At 35.4% G+C, this 19,986-nt stretch overlaps 1 protein-coding gene across 1 annotated transcript in view; it reads right to left on the bottom strand.

The window, feature by feature from the left end:
• LOC113106442 (PH domain leucine-rich repeat-containing protein phosphatase 2) overlaps nucleotides 1–19,986 on the bottom strand; it is a 72,796-nt gene that overhangs the window by 35,444 nt on the left and 17,366 nt on the right. The window lies entirely within an intron of this gene.

Here is a 19,986-nt window from a genome sequence, read left to right as displayed (position 1 = left end):
CCCTCGACGCCTGATACCAGCTGATTATACCTTGATTTTGTAACTTTACTATTGTACTTTGATATAACTTTTGTTAATTTTAATAAAACTTGTATTTTATTATTGACAAGTTATGGTCTGCAAGAGTAGTAATTTAAGAGCCGTAAGCAAGAACTGACCACAGGGAAGTCTACTGAGCAAGATGTAAGTATTTTTGAAATGCTTAAAGTTTTGTCCAGGGTCGACTTTCCTTACCTACCTGAGAATAATAAAGAAATAGGTAAAAGGTGTATAGATAAAGGAGACACCATAAAACATGGCGCCCAACGTGCTTTAATTGTCTAATTACTGGCCAGAATTAGACAATTGAGCGCTTGGCTAATAGAGTAAGCATAGTTTACTATTATAAATTACTACATAAAAGACGACTAAGCAGTGAAAAAGCCCAGAAAGGGTGGAAATAGACGAAACACCCAGAAAGGGTGGACCAGTATTTGCGAATACAGCCCAGAAAGGGTAGAAGCTTACTGTTATGAATACAGCCCAGAAAGGGTAAAAGCTTACTGTTATGAATACAGCCCAGAAAGGGTAGAAGCTTACTGTTAAATAGCCCAGAAAGGGTAGAAGCTTACTGTTAAATAGCCCAGAAAGGGTAGAAGCTTACTGTTAAATAGCCCAGAAAGGGTAGAAGCTTACTGTTAAATAGCCCAGAAAGGGTAGAAGCTTACTGTTATGAATACAGCCCAGAAAGGGTAGAAGCTTACTGTTAAATAGCCCAGAAAGGGTAGAAGCTTAATGTTAAATAGCCCAGAAAGGGCAGCCCAGAAAGGGTTAAATGTGCACATAAGAAATAAAGAGTGAAGATAACAGTAACAGGCCTATAACAAGGCGAAAGAAACTGCTAAGTAGAGTCATATTAAAGAGGCTAAGCTATGGCAGCAAAAGCTAAAGAAAAATCCAGCAATATCTTTATTCAAGAATATACATGAGGCGATTCTCATGTATTAGGATGGCAGAAACTAGCCTTACAGGCAGAGACATCCGTCCAGGTAATGGACCCAGGAGAATTACTACTTTGGCTTCCCACCAAGGAGGGGCTGCAGTTAGGAAACTTCACAGAAAGTGTAGTGGGTCTAGCAGTATTGCGATGGATGCAAGAACTAGCAAAAAATGAAAGCTGTACAATACAATTGCAGTGCAAAACTCCAGAGGAAAACAATATAATCAAAACTATTAGCAAAAAAGATGAAGGCATAATAGAACTTTATGACATGTGCGGTAACGCGTTAAAAAGAGAAAAAGGACACTTGACAGACATGTTAAGAGTTAAAAGATACCAAATCGGTATTAACAATTTCGAACAAGCGGAAGAAATCCGATTGACGATACCAATAATTGAAGATGAGGAACAAAATAGTGTTATTATCATTGCTCATAGAAACACCCTAATACCAGAATGATACGAGCTACAAATAGGCAGAATAAGACTACTTATTAGAGACAGTTTAATCGAAAGAATTGAAGAGGGCGTTGTAATACTAAATGGAAATAAACAAATATTAACTGGCTCTGGAATAGCTGGGTCAATTTTCAATAAATTAGGTAAACAGGCATTACAGGAGATTGTAAGTATGAGAGCCTATAGCTCGGAACGCAACACACAGCGACAGTGAGAATAACCTCTGGGCGTCCGCAGCGGAATTATGTAGCACATACAGTAATGACTGATTACAGAGATGAATTCTGTAGTGCAGAACGTTCCTGGTTAGAGGCCAGGATATTAACAACAACAGCAGTAATAAAAGAAACACTACACAGACAAGAAATTAAATACATATGACTTTAATGGAAACAGGACAATTTAAACACCCGGTTAATTCAGTATTAGAAGGCATATTATTGGGAATTACAGATATGTCACAGGAAGGTCAATTGACCATAAATGTATTATTGACTAACATAAATCAGGATGAACTTGGAAAAATTATTGAGAAAAGGGAGGACAACAACCAGCCAGGATTCTCTCAGCCGTCGGGAATGGTCCTGCAGGGGACAGAAAAAAACAACAGCAACAGCGTCAGGCAGAGTCTGAAGATGAATCCGAGGTGTCGGAGTTGTATACGACTCAGACAGGTCAGATTCCTCACTATATTTTGAAGATAATTTTGAAGAGAAGTGAAAGTAGAGAAACAGAATATATTTACAAAGAATCTAGACTGCGGAATAAAAGAAGAGGCCAGATGGAATAACAACGTGACAAACCAATTAATAGAAAAATAGTTCAAGAACTGGAAAAAGCCTAGTTCAATCAGAAATAAAAATCTGGAAAAAGTAATAGAAATATTAAAATGGGCGGCAGTAATAGGACTGAAGGACAGAATTAATTAGGGTAGTGATAGTCAGGTCGCAAAGCAAGGACAAACAGTCAGGATCGGCGAGCAACTCCTGGATTTACAACTTCTTACAGACAATTGAAGTTGTACAGTAACTCCACAAGAAACTGAAGAAAACCAGAATAGTGTACATGCGAAATTGCTGGAATTACAATTAACAGAAGCAGTTAGAAAACAGGTAGGAAATAAGAAGTCGCACGAAGACCAGAGTGCATATAGGCTACAGAACAGATAGCCTAATGAAAGCGGCTGAGAATATGCAGCTGAGCCGAGATGCCGCTACGAGGTTAGTGCAGACACGTACAGGTCAACTCATATCCTCAGAGGGTTTGGATAAGTTGAGGACTTTGACAGGTATAGACGATAAAATTAAAGAATGGACAAAAACCCTCATTAATGCCCGGAAAAGAGCATATAACTTTATTAGAAATTTGGCTTTCTATAGAACAGGAGATCCCTAATACTGACAAAGTTCCGTTGCTGAGGCATGTAGGCGTAATTTAGTTACCCTGCTGAATAATGCGACTAGAGAAAAACAGAAGAAAAACTAGCTGAGTATGATCTTGGTACAAAACGTTAAAACCATGAGGAAATTTACATCGCAAAATAAACAAGCTTAAGGGTTACAGTTTAAAAATAATTATAATAACAATAAATTCCAAAGGCCAGAAAGATTTAAAAATAAATAATAATAATAATAAAATACATAAATAAATATGAAGCAGGATATTACGGTGAAACAAGGAAGGTTAACCAGTTCACTGGAAATAGACAGACGTCTCAGACAGAAAAAAAAAGGAAACCTGTATGCACAGGGAGGGAGAAAACTTCACAGAAGTGAAAAATGGGAAAATATGACCCCCGCAGAACGAACTAATATAATTGAAGACCTTAAGAATAAAAATCAAAACGGAAAAAAGATTAGGAGGACTAAGGTAAATCAAAAGATGGAAAAACGCTCTAAATTGAATGACGAGGAAACATGTAAAACTAAGAAGGAGCGAGTCAACTCTGATACAGAATGAAGGTTAGCTGGCCAGTTGAAACAGAGACTGTGTGACCCAAAAGTTAAAGAAGAAAATGAAAATGTATATATTAATATTCATGGAACAGAGTACTATTTGATTGACACATGCATGAATGTCTGTCTCAACTGAGTCTTTAGAGATAAATAGTACGATACAGGTACAAACAAATGACGGACAAGTTAAAACGGGAAAAACAGGCGAACGATATGGAATTACTATTGAAAGTTCTGAAAATTTATTAGCGGCAAAAGATCTGAAAAAGGTTTTAAGATTAAAACCCGCTAATTAGGAGAAATAATTAAGAAGAATCAGAAATGAAATTAAAGGTTAACAATGGGCTAAGGACCAGTTAATGTCAGAGCTACTTCATATGTACGGAGCAAAAATAACTGCGGCAAAGTAGATGATAGGTTTGCACATGTTATCGAGGGTGGAATTCATAAACCACAAAGGCAATACCCAATTAATAAAAACGGAATGGCAGAACTAACTTTTACCATAAAAGAGCTTGAAGAACAGGGAGTTATAAAACAAGTTAAAGGAGCGATTACTAACTCGCCGATCCAGTTAGCGGGGAAACCGGACGGGACATATAGAATTCTTACAAACTTTAAGACTTTGAGTCGTTTAACAAGACCGGATAAACGTTATGTAATTAACGCGTGAGATACAGTTGAACAAAATACGAGATGGACAGTTTTATTCTAAAATTTATTTTGCCAGTGGATACTCGATTCCTCTAGCTGAAGAAAGTCAGGAAAAGACTGCTTTTACTGTAAACAACAAACATTATGTTTACCGACGTTTGTTGATGGGTTATTAAAACTCACCTATAACTTTTCAATTGGTAGGCTAAGGTGTGAAATGCTGAAAGATTTAGACGTTGAACTTTATATAGAACATATTAATTGTGTCAAATGGAGACCTTGTAACAGAATTGTTGAAACGACTTGCGGAGGCAGGAAAATAAATATAAAAAAGAGACAATTAATGACTGATATAGTCGAATTTTGGGGATTTTGGATTTCAGCAGGTAACAGAGGGGTTACTTAGTCAATGACAGTCAGAGTAAATCAACTTGAGACCCCAAAAACAGTTAGACAGAGCCAGCAAACAATGGGGTTACTGGGTTATGTTAGAGACTTAATCCCTCGCTTTAGCCAGATGTCTAAACTTATTTATGAGACTATCAAAGGTGGACAACTGAAATGAAAAAAAAAAAAAAAAACTAAGAATCGTTGATAGAAATTAAAACAGCTATATTAAACTCAGGACAGCTGGAAGGAAGAAATGATGAGAAAAATTTAGAAGCTGACTTGGAAACAGACGAAACTAAGATGATAAGAGATAAGAAAAGTAACATACCTGGTAAAATTATGACTGGAAGCTGGGAGATCCAAGAACTTAAATTTACTGGTGTGAAGAAGCAGCTGGCAGCACTTAGAAAACGATAATTCCGAGTTGAAAGGCCTGGCAAGGGGCCAAATAATATTTGTTAACATGAAAACAGCAGTATTAGCTCATCTCTCCAAAACAATGTAAAGGATGACCGTGCGCTTAATAGCTGATGGCAGAGATGGGAAAGTATGCTTCTAGATCCAGATATGAAAATCAGACAAAAAGAACTTAAAAAATGACAGAAAAAGAAATTAGAGCTTTATAAAAATACAGTTGTTTTCACAGATGGCTCAAAAACGGCCACTGACGAGGAAGCTCACTGGGCTTTTGATTCTGAAACAGAGCAACAAGGTCATAGCTTCAAAAGAGGGAGTAGTGCAAGGCACAGGACAGTACGCAGAGCTCATGGCAGTGTTCCAGGCTTTGAAAACACTGAAAAACTTGGATATTTACAGGCCATAATATTGACGGATTGCTGTTGCAACAGGAATTACTGACAATTTGCAAATCTGGAATGACAAAGGTTACACCAAGTCAAAAGGTAAGCAAATTGAACACGCAACATTTTGGCAAGAGAGACAAAAAATAATAAGTGATTTTGATGTTACAGTGATACATCAACCAGGATATTCCTAGGCAGACAAAGGAAATAATGAAGTTGATAAATTAGCGTGCATGAGACGAATAGTAGTGATTAAATAAACAGAAATAAACGTAATACAGAAAATACATGACCAAATTATGCACCCAAGTGTAAATTTAGTTTGAAAAGTTTTGACAGATTATAAAATACATATTTCTAACTTGAGACAGAAATAGAGAAACGTAAGATTAAATTGTGAACAGTGCATGCATAAAGGCTATAATAAAACAATACGAAGTGATTTTGGAGGTATTATACCAGACAGAGTTAACCAGGAATAATCTTTGGACATCGCTGGACCTTTGATCCCGAGGTCTAAAGATTGTAATAAATATCTATTGATGGTAGTAGATGGCTTTACGAGCCAAATTTTGGGAAAGCCTTTAAAAGAGACAAAAGCAAATGCAATTATTAAAGATGTCAATAAATTACTGGTAGCTTGGGGCCGGCCAGAAAAAAATTAGGTGTGACAACGGCACAGATTTTATAGGAGAACAGTTTGAAGACTTTGTAACTGAAAAACATATAAGTTTAATTAAATCTATAAGATATTGCCCAGAGTCAAAGGCAATAGCTGAGAGACACATAGGGATTCTAAAAAGCTGGAAACGGGCCAATTGTAATCATGATAGATGGGATGAATATATGGAAGATTTAATGTTTTATATTAATCTTACAGAGATCAAACGTCAAAAGACCAGCCAGAAGACTTTTGCCGAGTAGGAGACCTGGATCAGGTTAGACAATAAACATAAAAATAAACCGTTTAAAGATTTAATTACTAAGAATGATAAAATAATTAAATAGTTGATAAACAATGTGGAATTAGCAAATAATGGCCTCTGGAGTAAGAGGAATTTGGTTTTGGTTAAAAACCAAGGACAAAAAAATTTAATTCAAGCAGGAAAATTATCAATGAGATTAGGATGAGCTTGTTAAATTGGTTGAGATTAATAACCAGAGAGGTGTGATTAGAATTGAAACTAATCTAAGGACGAGATGCGTTGATAATTATATAGCGAAGGATATTGAGCATGAAAAAGCCAGACAGATAGGTAGATTACATAAACCTGTTAAACTGACATGTTATATAGCATAGGTGTATGTGTGCTATTTGTGGTAGTTTTGAAGAATAACTGTGGTGGGAAGCACTAGCGATAAGCAACCCCAAATCCAGGGAGGAATTAAAAAGCAATAATAATAATAAAAAAAAAAAAAAAAATACAAAAAAGATTAGTAAACCTCTAACTATGCCAAAAATATAGAGAGATCAAGATTACAAAACTCCTGGAGAAATTAAAGCAGCTTTGTGTGTTCTCTGCCAAAAATGTAGAATTAGTTTCCCTAAAGTTGAAGTAATAATGACACAGCGGCTTGGAGTAAAATAAACAGTTTGTGATTGTTTGTGGACAGGGAATATGTGACTGAATGCGATGTATGTCTCGATGACATTAAATACCATAAATTGGTGGTACATGGCAGACATAAAGTTTGGTCTTGTAACAAGACCTTTGTTGATTTCTCTAGTAAAGGCAAAATTGAAGGTTCAAGATTGCAAGTTGATAACATGACTTATCAACAACAGCTGGGATCAGGCGTCGATTATCTATGGTCTTACCGTATTAAGAGAAATATGGATGACATTCAAAGTAAATGGCTCCCGTTGACCCCAAAGGTCTGGGAACGGAGCTGGAGTGCTTGAAAACTTGCTTTGACGTGAAGGTCAAAGCATGCCGGCCAGATAAGGGAACTGGAATTATCTGGTCTGTAGGCACCGTTGCCAAAACACTATTATAAAGTAATATAGGTGAGTGAATAATGGCACCTAGAATTGATTTTTTGAGACGAGGAGAATCTGATGACTCAAATAGCAATGTGCGTTGCCATTTTAACTAATTTCAACTAATAGTGCAAAGAAGCAGAGTTCTGTGTCCTATTGCATTATGGAGACAGAACAGCCAGCAAGCTGCTGTATTATCTCCGGGCAAGAAGCCAATTATGGAGGGGTTACAGCAGTCTTGTCTGAATTAAACTAATGTTAAAAGTTGTTTTAAACATGACCACCACTTCTGAACCACAAATTCTAGCATGTGCAGTTGACATTGAATTGGCACACGATTAAGTAGTGAGTAAATTGACAAAAGGTTCGGAAGGGGGGTGGTTTGAATTATTGTGTTATTATTTTTATTTTTCTCTCAGGAATGATGAAATTACAAGACTTAGACGAGAGAGAGAAATGGGCCAGGAAAATACAACGCTGGCGACAAGCCTGTATACCACAACCTTGTTTGACGGTATTATTAGTATAACAGGGGTTGTGATTTTAACCTGAATTTGGCCAATAATTGATTTCACTACAAAAGTGATTGTGGTTGAGGAGATTACTGTTAAAGAAGTTTCCCACTGTACTATAGTGACTAAATTCTTTTCAGGGTCATGTGAGCTAAAAACATTGGAAGGATGTAGCCAATGTGAGGAAATAATTAAAACATATACAGTGGGGTAAGATACATTAGTGAAATGTAGAATAAGGTCAAGCCCATGTAACATTACACAAATAAAGAAAATTTGGATTTGGCACTGCCTGCAGCAAATACTCTATATTGGACCTAGGGAGATACTAGGGTGGTACATGGGCAACATAGAAGACATAATTATGCTAAATAAAGAAACCCAGATTATCGAAACTCCGCTCATTTCCGATAGATAGAGGTACCCAATGTGTAAAATATGGATTTTATGATAATAAACGTGCATTCCAAAGAAACTGTGAAAAATATTATAATGACAATAAATATACAATGTATGAAACTACAAAAAAATTATGGGATCCATTTGCATGGATAAATTGGTTTATATATTGACATAGGTTAATATTAATATATTATTATATATTAATATTGGTTAGGTGAAACTACTGAATGAATTAGTGTATATTCCAAAGGATTGAGAACTTGTGGGAAAATGTGCTTACTGAAAATGTAACTGAAAGGGATCAAATGATAATACAGTTAATTTGTATTATTTATTTTTAGTTATTTGGTGATACAGGAACTAATATTTTGGAGAGCATTACTGTGAAAAGCATTAAAGCTCAAAAAAAAAAAAAAAAAAAAAAAACAGAGACTATCATGATGTAATGAGTATAAAAGATAAAAGTTAAAATATTAAATATAAAAATACCTGGCTAAGCGCTTACTATCCTTTTCCTGTAGTTTGGATGAGATTTCAGGTAAAGGATAGCAGAATACTTTGGGCTATTTCTAAGGAAATCCCAGAATACCATAATGTTATGACTATATCAAAACCTAATTATAAAATGTCAGTTAATATCAGTGGCATTCTAGATGTCAAAAAGGTTTTGACCATTGACAGAAGCTTATGGACTGTTTATTACTTTACAGGAAGACAAGGCTTATTTAAATATGCCTTTAGATAGTTATTTTAGAAGATTGGGTATTAATTAAGGAATTAATGGGATGTTGGCTTAAGAAGTCTATTCGTATAAGCCCATATATATGGATAATAGAGAGAATTATGCTAAAGAAGATAAAGGGAAATGTATGAACCCGTACCCATTGTATTGGACAGTAGCTAGACTACAATATACTAAATTACATGCAGGATACAGACGATGGATAATTGATACTGTATGTTATTTTACTAGTAGGAGCTTTCATGGGGATTTTGATTTTGTGAGAACTAAAGGGCCTTGGAGGACTGATAAGAAGTTTATTAAAAATCTGTTATTCTACAGTCGTTAATATTATCTTGCAGGTGGTTGGGCTTAGTAGGAGTAGAGATAAAGAGGACAAACAAGTGCTCATTGAAAGAGGGATTCATCGAAAGACCTTGACCGAACGTAGCACTCCTTTGGTGCATAAGGTCTGAGACTTTACTTCTGAAATACATGGCATTTCAACAGAGTGCCACGAAGGGTGAACAGTTGAGTGATATACCAAGGATAACTCTAAGAATGATTCTACCTGCATTGCTGTTTTGTCAGGAAACGGTGACAACCTTTTGCAAATTCTGGTAAACAACTGTCTTTGTATTACAGTGAATATGATATTATAAAAATAATAATATAAATTAAAATAAAAAAGGGGGGTTACATACATATGTTTTTAAGTTTTTATTTTCTATATTTATTATTTTTGAACTTCATTTAAGTGGGTTATTGGTTCTGAAAATGTATGCATGATTTATTATGGAAACCTAATATGATAGGTAACTTTGAGTAAAGTAAGAACAAATACAAAGGACCACAATTTGATTAAAAAAGAAAAAAAAAATATTTTAAGGCTCAAATAGGAATTAAGGAGAGCCCCAGGTGGAGAATTATTGACAAGAAGATTTAATTACTGGATTGTTATTGGGCAAGATAATTGTATGAGATGCTGTCAATTTCTGACTGATTTAAGAGTGAACTTTGTAATGGAGGATTTATGCCAGGAATGTTTCTACAAGAATACATTCATTATGTGGATTAATGACTATGATGATGCAGAATATAATGTTGAATCTTATGAATTGATGACTGGAGTGCAGATATACATTTTGGAAAACAATAAAAATTAACTTACAATCTTGTTAAACTTAAAGACTGGTACAGATTGGAGATCTGGGGATTAGATTCTTGTGCACTGCTTGCATAATAAATGTACAGCTGAAGTTGTAAAAGTGGAATTCCATGGAATTCCTGGAGAAGGAGGATTTAACTCCGACTCAGCCCGCCTTCACGCCCCAAGGTGCTAAGAATCAAACAAGCGGCTCGCACACCAGAGGGTATGCCTGGAATGCCAGATCCCCTCTCTTGGCTTCTGAAGAGGATTTCAGAGAGAGGGGAAGAGCCGTGCGTTTCTGAGTGAGGACCCCTGGGGGCGTCAGATTGAGGCTTGTGTACATGAAATTACGAACGGACGATTGTTGAGAGCAAGATTTGGACACTATCTTAGCACTGTCAAGCAGAGCACAAAGATTTGGTCACCTGATACTACTGTATCTGGAAATTAGGAAAAAAAAAAAGAGTGCAAGGGGAAAGAAAGAATGCTCGAGTTTGGGTTGAAAACTATATGGATGTGTTTCAAACCAAATTACTGATGCATGATGGCACTGTGTATATGATTCTTGCAAAATATAACAAGTTTAAAAAACATGATGAACAGTACTTTAGCTTGAAGATGTTAGGATGAAATCAGCCAGCAAAATTGCAAAGCAGTGGGTGTTAATGGAGATGATGATTTTGCAATTGTACTGTCTTGATTAATGCTTAATTTGCTATAAAGTTATATTATGCTATACAGATGTACTGTAACCTAAGTAGTAATAATGCTTTTGCTTAAGTACAAAGATGTAACCCTGTGATTAATGCTATATGGAAAATGTATTGCGTAACTACACTAACATTAAGAAAACTGCTTACTTGCATGAAATGTATGTAGTTACTGATTTAGAGTAGAAACACTTATGTATTAGAAATAGTTTTTATGATAAATGGACAATATAGTATTTAAGGTGTATTTCACCGACGGTTAAGAGGAAAAAGAATAGGAAAAGGGCTAAAGCAATGCGACGTAAACAACTGAAAGCCTCGGCAGAGGAGTTGGCAGCACTCCAGGTGATGACATCAGAAGAACCAGCGTTCGACGTCTGGGTATAAAAGACTGAGAGAGAGACTCGACCGACGGATACTGAACAAGCACAGTATCCCTCGACGCCTGATACCAGCTGATTATACCTTGATTTTGTAACTTTACTATTGTACTTTGATATAACTTTTGTTAATTTTAATAAAACTTGTATTTTATTATTGACAAGTTATGGTCTGCAAGAGTAGTAATTTAAGAGCCGTAAGCAAGAACTGACCACAGGGAAGTCTACTGAGCAAGATGTAAGTATTTTTGAAATGCTTAAAGTTTTGTCCAGGGTCGACTTTCCTTACCTACCTGAGAATAATAAAGAAATAGGTAAAAGGTGTATAGATAAAGGAGACACCATAAAACAATAGATTAATGCAAAATTGTATATATTTCATGATTTTAAAATCATGGAAAAAAAGGAGTAAAGAAAAAAATGGAAACCAGAAAAATTCAAACGAAAAAAATAAAAATAAAAAAACCATTTCATAGGTCCCCTATGAATTGTATTGTTTTAATAAATTAATTTTCAATTTTTAAAAGGAAATGATAAATCATCTTTCATTTAGTGGAAAGTGGAGTGGATGTTATTTTGGTAACATTTTGAATATATATTTAATATTTATTAACAGCCCTGGTGTGTGACATCATATCCTGTTGCTGCTATACAACACGTTTATTACCAACTAAACCTAATATTTTCAGTAACTAAAATAAGGTTGAAATCAAATATAAAAATGATATACAAAAATAAAATTTGAAACAGAAATGCTGAAGAATCAATTGTTAAAAATAAAACCTAAATAAAAGGTAATTCAAAATATTAATAATATAATGTAATGTTATATTAATTATATTTAAATAACAAACACTGGTTGAAGGGTCTGAAGTAATTTGCATGCTAGTGTATGAAGAGGACCGAGCTACTCAAGGAGCAACTGTCTGTACATCGCACACACACACACACAGATTGATGTGCTAATGAAGTCCATATGTAGTGTGAAGTGTGAGCTCATTGGTGAATAGGGCTGCCAGTAAACCATGTCACATGTATTGGTCAGCTCAGTGATACATACGCATACACACACACACACACACACACACACACACGCACGCACGCACACACACACACACACACCCCTCCGTGGGCAAGTATGGAGCAGAAACCGAAAGTAATGTCATGCAACACGTACAGCTCAATGATTAACCAATATAGCTTGTAACTGTAAATCAGCTCAAAGGCTGGAGAATTTCAGAACATTACAAACAACATACATTTTGGATTTATTGGTGAAGTCTGCAATATTCTGGATGTTAAAATATTCAAGCCTCATGTGCATAGAGCGGCTGTAAGTAAAGCATGCATAGGCTGACCTTCTGAAGAGTGTAAAGCCTTTGACACTGTGCTGCTTTAAAAAACACAGCTCTGTTTGTTTGAGTTTTTCGAGCACTCGGGTGAGTTTGGGTGGGAACGCCTGTAATAAACCACTTCGAAGAGGAACTAGATGTTTAATGCAAACTCTGCACACTGCACATTGTGTACTTCCTATTGTATCTTATCCTTGGTATTCTACAATCTTTAACCTTTCAAAATATAATATATGTCACATGACCTCTTACACTGCATGTTATAAGTAATCATCTCAGAAACATACTCTAAGAAAAGTAAAAGCCTGCCTAGTCAGCAGAGATCTGACCGCACATCTCTGCTCATTTTGCTGGATGACCATCTCAGTGAGTCATGGGTATCAGAGACACGAGAGCTCATCGCACACCAATGCAAAAGTGCTGACGCCAAACAAAATGCACCACAAAACACACACCACACGAACCAAGCAATAACCGTCAGCCCGGCCCGGCCTGTGGGAGAGGACACTGGACGACCAACACAAGATCCAGCCCAAAACAAACACAGATTGAACTCACAACGGATTCATTCAGGAATAGGGTCATTGCTCGGAGAAAGACAGCTGAAAGTGCTCACTTCAAATACTCTCCGTTAAGGGAAAAGGCAGCTGATTGTGGCTGGGCTGAGTCCAGACTTTAAAAACAGCTTCGTGGGCAAACCATGCTTTCAAATGACTGAGGGCTGAAAAATGGCAGCATACTCCTTCTAGGGTAAATCTCTGAATCACAGACAATATCAAATAAATAATTACTTATTTACTGATTGATTTATGGTGCATTGTGAACAGTGCCATTATTGATAACTGAAAAAAAAAACTATTAATTTAATGGAAATTTTATTTAAAACTAAATTAACTAAATGGAGCTGAAATGAAATACAAATATTCAATGCCACAAATATTCAATGGCAAAGAAGCTGGCTGTTCACAGAGTGCTGTATCCAAGCATGTTAACAGAAAGTTGAGTGGAAGGAAAAAAGATGCACAACCAACCAAGAGAACTGCAGCCTTGTGAGGATTGTCGAGCAAAATCGATTTGAGAATTTGAGTGAACTTCACAAGGAATGGACTGAGGCTAGGGTCAAGCCATACAGATGGTTCAAGCAATTTGGCAACAGTTGTCGTATTAGTCTTGTTAAGCTACTCCTGAGGTGTCTTACCTGGGCTAAGGAGAAGAAGAACTGGACCGTTGCCCAGTGGTCCAAAGTCCTCTTTTCAGACGAGATCAAAAGTTTTGTATTTCATTTGGAAACCAATGTCCTAGAGTCTGGAGGAAGGCTGGAGAAGATCATAGCCCAAGTTGCTTGAAGTACAGTGTAAAGTTTTCCACAGTCTGTGATGATTTGGGGTGCAATGTCATCTGCTGGTGTTGGTCCATTGTGTTTTTTTGGAAACCAAAGTCACTGCACCCATTTTCCAAGAAATCTTGGAGCACCTCATGCTTCCTTCTGCTGACCAGCTTTTTGAAGACGCTAATTTCATTTTCCAGCAGGATTTGGTACCTGCCCACACTGCCAAAAGCACCAAAAGTTGGTGACTGGACAGCAAACTCACCAAACCTGAACCCCAGAGAGAATCTATGGGCTATTGTCAAGAGGAAAATGAGAAACAAGAGCCCAAAAAATGTAGATGAGCTGACTGCGACTGTAAAAGAAACCTGGGCTTCCACACCACCTCAGCAGTGCCACAAACTGATCACCTCCATGCCCCGCCGAATTGAGGCAGTAATTAAAGCAAAAGGAGCCCCTACCAAGTATTGAGTACATGTACAGTAATTGAACATACTTTACAGAAGGCCAACAATTCACAAAAAAACAAATAATAATGTTTTTATTGGTCTTATGAAGTATTCTAATTTGTTGAGATTGTGATTTGGTGGGGTTTTGTTAAATGTGATCCAAGATCCTCACAATGAAAGGAACCAAAGACTTAAAGTACTTCAGTCTCTGTGCACTGAATTTATTTAATACACAAGTTTCACAATTTGAGTTGAATTACGGAAATAAATTAACTTTCTCGACATTCGAATTTAATGAGATGCGCATGTATTTATTTCATTCACTTGTCATTTCTATGGAAGCCCATTTTCACTATATATATATGTAATTGTGACTTTCTCACAATTCTGATTTTTTTTCCTCTCATAGTTGCGAGATATAAACAATATAAGATATAAAGTCAGAATTGCATGATATAAACTTGCAAATCTGAGAAATAAATTCAAGTTTAAAAACACTATGTATCTTTATTTATCTGATTTGCATGATTAAAAAAGTCACAATTACCTGTTCAGGATTTATTCAGAGCTGGAAACAGCCTTCCATACATTTCTAATTACAAATTTCTAAAATTACTATAACTGAAAAATGTACACAAACACAGAAAGAAGGGTGTCAGCAAGGATGCACTTACTTCTGTATTATCATGGAAATCTAACGTAGATGTGTAAGGATTACAAATAATTGTAACATCATATGGCTGCATTCCCATCATTCAACCAGGGGTGCTAGAAATCACATGACCCATGACACACGAGTGACTGTAAAGATGAGTCCATCCTAGCGTGCTAAATCACAGTGAGCTCAGCTGTATGACATCATAGCGAGCGACCTGGAAAAACACAGACAGAGACACTGAAACTGTACAAACCACAAGAACAGAAACGAAATACACTTTCCTCCTGAATCTGCACTAATAGAACAACACTGTGACTGAGTGATAATGCACTGAGACACATTAGAGGCAAACGCGATACGCTTTCCATGTGGTAAACAAGCCAGTGCTCAATTGCACGCAGGAATCCTCTGTAATTGCAGGAGAAGAGCCTGTCTGAGAGCAGATGAAAGCCTTCGGTTGTGGAGGACGCCTAAATCTCCTCCAACCAGTCAGTCCTGGAAGTCAATCTTCAGCTGTACAGTAGCTGCCAAACAGCAAAGATGTGGCTCGCCCACATGAGAAAAGCCCACGGTAAACTCATTCATCCTAATCCTGACCTTCATGCCTCCAGCAGATATTACACTTGATGAGGCTGTTACTAGTCCTGCCATGAGAGAAAGAGGGAGAGAGCGCCATGAAACCCTCTATTTCAGACTCGTCGCCAAACGTCAATGCATCTGAATGTCAAATATCGGCATTGGTCAATAATTTTTCTGCTTGGCCGAAGTGTTCGAGGCGGGACTTTTATTTTGACGGTACTGAGAATGTTAACGTCTGAACACACAGTGCTCACTCTCTCTCTGTCGTTTGCTGTCGTCATTAACAATTCTGTCTAATGTGGATAGAAGTCGGTTTAATAATCAGATAGAACAAATGCATTTATACAAAAGTTATAACAATTGCTTTTATATTATTAGTAATAGAAAGGCTAACATTATAATATTTTTTTGTTTGCGTCAGCATTAAGCAAATACACATTCATATCATTAAAAAAAAAATCTCTGAATGACTAATGAACATTTAATTTCACAAATCATGCAAACTCAGTCGAATCCAGCTGTGAGATCGTGAAGTGTTAATTTTTATCCAGCATGATCACGTGTTTTCGGTGTGACAGCCAGTCTGTGTGAATTGAATGCTTTAAACTATAAACTTGTGATTTCAAATTATGCTGCGCTTAATGCATAATGCTATGCATTCGCTCGTCATATTCGTGTCATTTTCACTGTGTGCCGTATGAAAAATTAGTTACCCTTGCTTTATTTGAAAATGAATATGTTTCCCAATGCACACAAACTTCCAAGAATAATGAGTTTCTTGTTGGTTACAGTGTTTACTTCCTTTTTAATTATATTTCTATTAAATATTAATTTATTTGTGAAAAATACTTTGTAATCCAAAGTATGTTTATTTTACACATGTATTTTTTATATTCCATTGTCGAATGATTTCAAATTTCTTATATTAATAAAAATTTGTAAAAAAAATGTAAATTGCTGACTTTGTAACTAGCTAAAATAAATGTTTTGTATTTCCTTTTATTTCAGTAAAAAAAAAATTCAAGTAACAAAAATGCTTTAGTTTTAGCACTAAATATAACTAATAGTCCAATGTGAATCTGACACATCTACATCACTTAATTCACTATTCACTTGATATAAAAGTGAAATAGGCAGTAGACAGAAATAAAAATAATGTGTGCTATTATTGGCTTACATTATATGCAACAGGACCATATGTTATCACTTAAACAAAACAAAAAATATATATTTTATTTTACATAATTGCATAGCATTTTATTGCGAGCATGACACCAGGGAACAAATGCAACCCTTCTTTCAGACCATGCAAATTATTAGTCGCAATCAATGTGACAAAAAGTCACATCTCGTGACAACGTTTAAAATCTAGTTTGAATCCGACATCTACGTCACATTCCAACCCATAAGAAGTCTTAAATTAAGGCCAAAATAAATAAATTACACCTTAAAATGAAAAATAATACATGCCAATATATTGTCTTTCATTATGTACAAAACACAGCATGTGTGTTACCACCTCAAAAACTGTGTTCTATGTTTTGTAACCATTTCATGATGCAAATCAACTTCTAACTCACTTTCTCATTGCAAAATTCGGACAAATAAACAATTTCTTCATTGAGGTTCAGCATGGACCAGCTACAAAGAGTTTGGCCTGCATCAAAGAACAAAGTCTTGAAATAATCAGACTCCTGGAGAGCTCAGAATAACATCCCCCTTATAGAGCAAAGATAAATAGGTGCGGTTGTGTAACCCATATAACATCGCATAGATTGAGCCGGCTCACAGAGAGACCAGTAGGGGCAAAAGTACAGGTTTACTCAGGACTCAGCGTGAAGCCCCACTAATAATAAACATATACAGTAACACAAGTGACGGACTTTGTGAGGCATTTTCATGTTTAAGCAGAAAAGCACAGTGATCTTGAATATGAAGACTCAAACTAATAGTACACAAGTCAAGGGTAAAGACTGTATTTTTTCCCCCTTTTTACGGGTTATCCGGCTAATTAATACAATGATGCAATACATGCAACTAAAATGTGACAAATACATACAGCCATTACTATAATGCCTCAAGTTTCAAGTTCAAAATGCATGCATATATAAATACACACATGCATGTAAATATTTCAGAAATTTTTTACTTTTATATGAAATTTATAATATAAATTGTAAATACATGTAAATATTTTCAAAATGTATATGCATAAATATACACAGAACACACACACACACACATTATGCATAGAAAACTTATTTTGTATACGATTAATTGTGATTAATCGTTTCAGCAATGCTATTAACTATTGTTTTTGTAAACTGAAATAAATCGGAATAAATTCAAGCTAAATAAAATGTATTAAAGCTGAAAGTTAAAAAAAGCAATTCACGTAAAACTAAGCTAAAATTAAAAATAAAAACTAAACAAAAAATAAGCTCATTCAAAACATTAGCAAATATTAAAATAGTATGTAGACAAAAGTTTTCACCTACAGTGTTTATTATTTTAGTTTAATAGTGCCGTCAAACGATTAAAACTGCATACAAAAATGTTTGTTTACATAATAAATATGCACAGTACACATGCATATGTTATGTATATATAATAATACACACATACAGCATACGTTTTGAAAATACTTGTAAATATTTATATTCATATAAATTATATCCTATATAAATATATACAATTTAGGAACATAACATCTTAAACATACACACGCATGTCTGTGTATTTATATATACACAATAAATTCACAGTACACATATATATTATGTAAACAAACACTTATTTTGGACGTCATTCATCGTGATTAGTCGTTTGACAGCATTAGTTTAAAAGTAAATTAATCTAATAATGGCCAATTTTAATAGTAAGAATAATGATAATGCTAAGTGATATCTTGATATCGAAATACCAAATTGTCACAGTACTACGTTGCAATACTATCACTCCTGAAGGAAACGCCTGAACGCAAAAGCATTATGGGATCTGTTATGATCAATCTCTTATTGCCTATGCAGACACAATAAATAAATCTATAAGACTCTCATATGTGGATGATGTGCTGTCAGAGTATAGTTATAGAGATGACAAATCTGTCAAACCAAAAAAGGTTTCACATCTGTGATTGGAATATAATCACTCAAGTTCTCGTCACCGTGCCAAACGTTTTCAGATTCCCACCCAGCTCTCTCGATTTTACAGATCATAACTGTGCAGACCGTTTCAGTATTTATTTACCTGAACTTTTTTTATTTCAAATAAATGTCAAGACTTGTAATTCAGCAAAACACTAAATATGTTGTTTGCATGTCCTCCAGACAGGTCTCGGCTCACAGTTTCTCCATCTACTTCCCCCTGTAAAGTTAAGGCTCCTCGCAGATCAATACCTCATTAGTGGCTAAATCCAGCACCGCAGATGATTTATTTTTGCAAGGCCACAACAACAGCCAGTGGATTCCATTTCAAGAGGGACTTTAGAGCAAATAAAGCAGTAACGACTGCACAGAAACACCCGAGCATGCAGGGTCTGTTTCTCCCTTCAGCTTCTCTTGAGTCAGCATGTAGTGATGTTCACTCCCTCAGACTGATCCATGACCACAGCACGATTTCTGCAAAGTGGGAGAGGACTGAGGAAACTGGCTAATGCGTTTGGACAAGGAAAAACATACTGTAATCAAACACTAGAAACAAGCTCTTCAGAAGAATTGTCAGAACATCTGTGCAGAAGAATATAGCATTTTAAAATGCTTAAAAATGCTTTGAAATTGAAAAGTATCATTTTCGAGTTTGAATTAATCTCCAAGTCTGATGTTAAGCAAATTCCTGAAGTAACTTTCCGTCCATTCATAGTCAAGTAATAAGAATGAAATAGTGCAGATGCTAGGTATATAATGTGCAAGGGCTGGGTATGGGGGCAGATTTCATGATTCGATTAAATTCTGATTCAAAAGCTCTCAATCTGAATCAGTATGATACGGATTCATTCAGGAATATTTCAGGTACATTCAAAAAAAATTTTAAAACAAAATTACTAATATTAAAAGGTTAAAATTAACATCCCAATCGATTAAATTCAACTGATGATTTCTTTTTTTTATTCCAATTTAAGGCAGCAACTGTTTTAAAGTATAATAGTATAGTTTTAAATATAATCAACTTGGTTATATAAGTATTTACAACCTTAATTACATTAAACCTACTTGGGAAAGAAGAAAGCTAAACTATATATACATATAAAAAAAAAGTTTTTCAACATTATTAGGTTTCTAATTCCAATATGTTTTTGAAATATAAATGTTTGCGTGTCTGTCATAACTTATTTTAGGACAGATTAATTCAAACAATTCGGTATCATTAGCAAGTTAAAATATAAAGAATACAGAATTATTTTTGTTTTTGCCGAAATCACCGCTTTAAGAGTTACTTGAAATGACTTATGTGAGGAAAATGTAACATTCTGTGACCAAAGCGGTTAAAACACGATGAGATAACTTCAGTAAGCATATCAACATAT

The sequence above is a fragment of the Carassius auratus genome, chromosome 7 (genome assembly GCF_003368295.1).
Source record: "Carassius auratus strain Wakin chromosome 7, ASM336829v1, whole genome shotgun sequence".
NCBI classification, from domain to species: Eukaryota; Metazoa; Chordata; class Actinopteri; order Cypriniformes; family Cyprinidae; genus Carassius; species Carassius auratus.
Note: the sequence above shows the minus strand (reverse complement) of the source record. Positions and strands in the feature narration are given on the sequence as shown.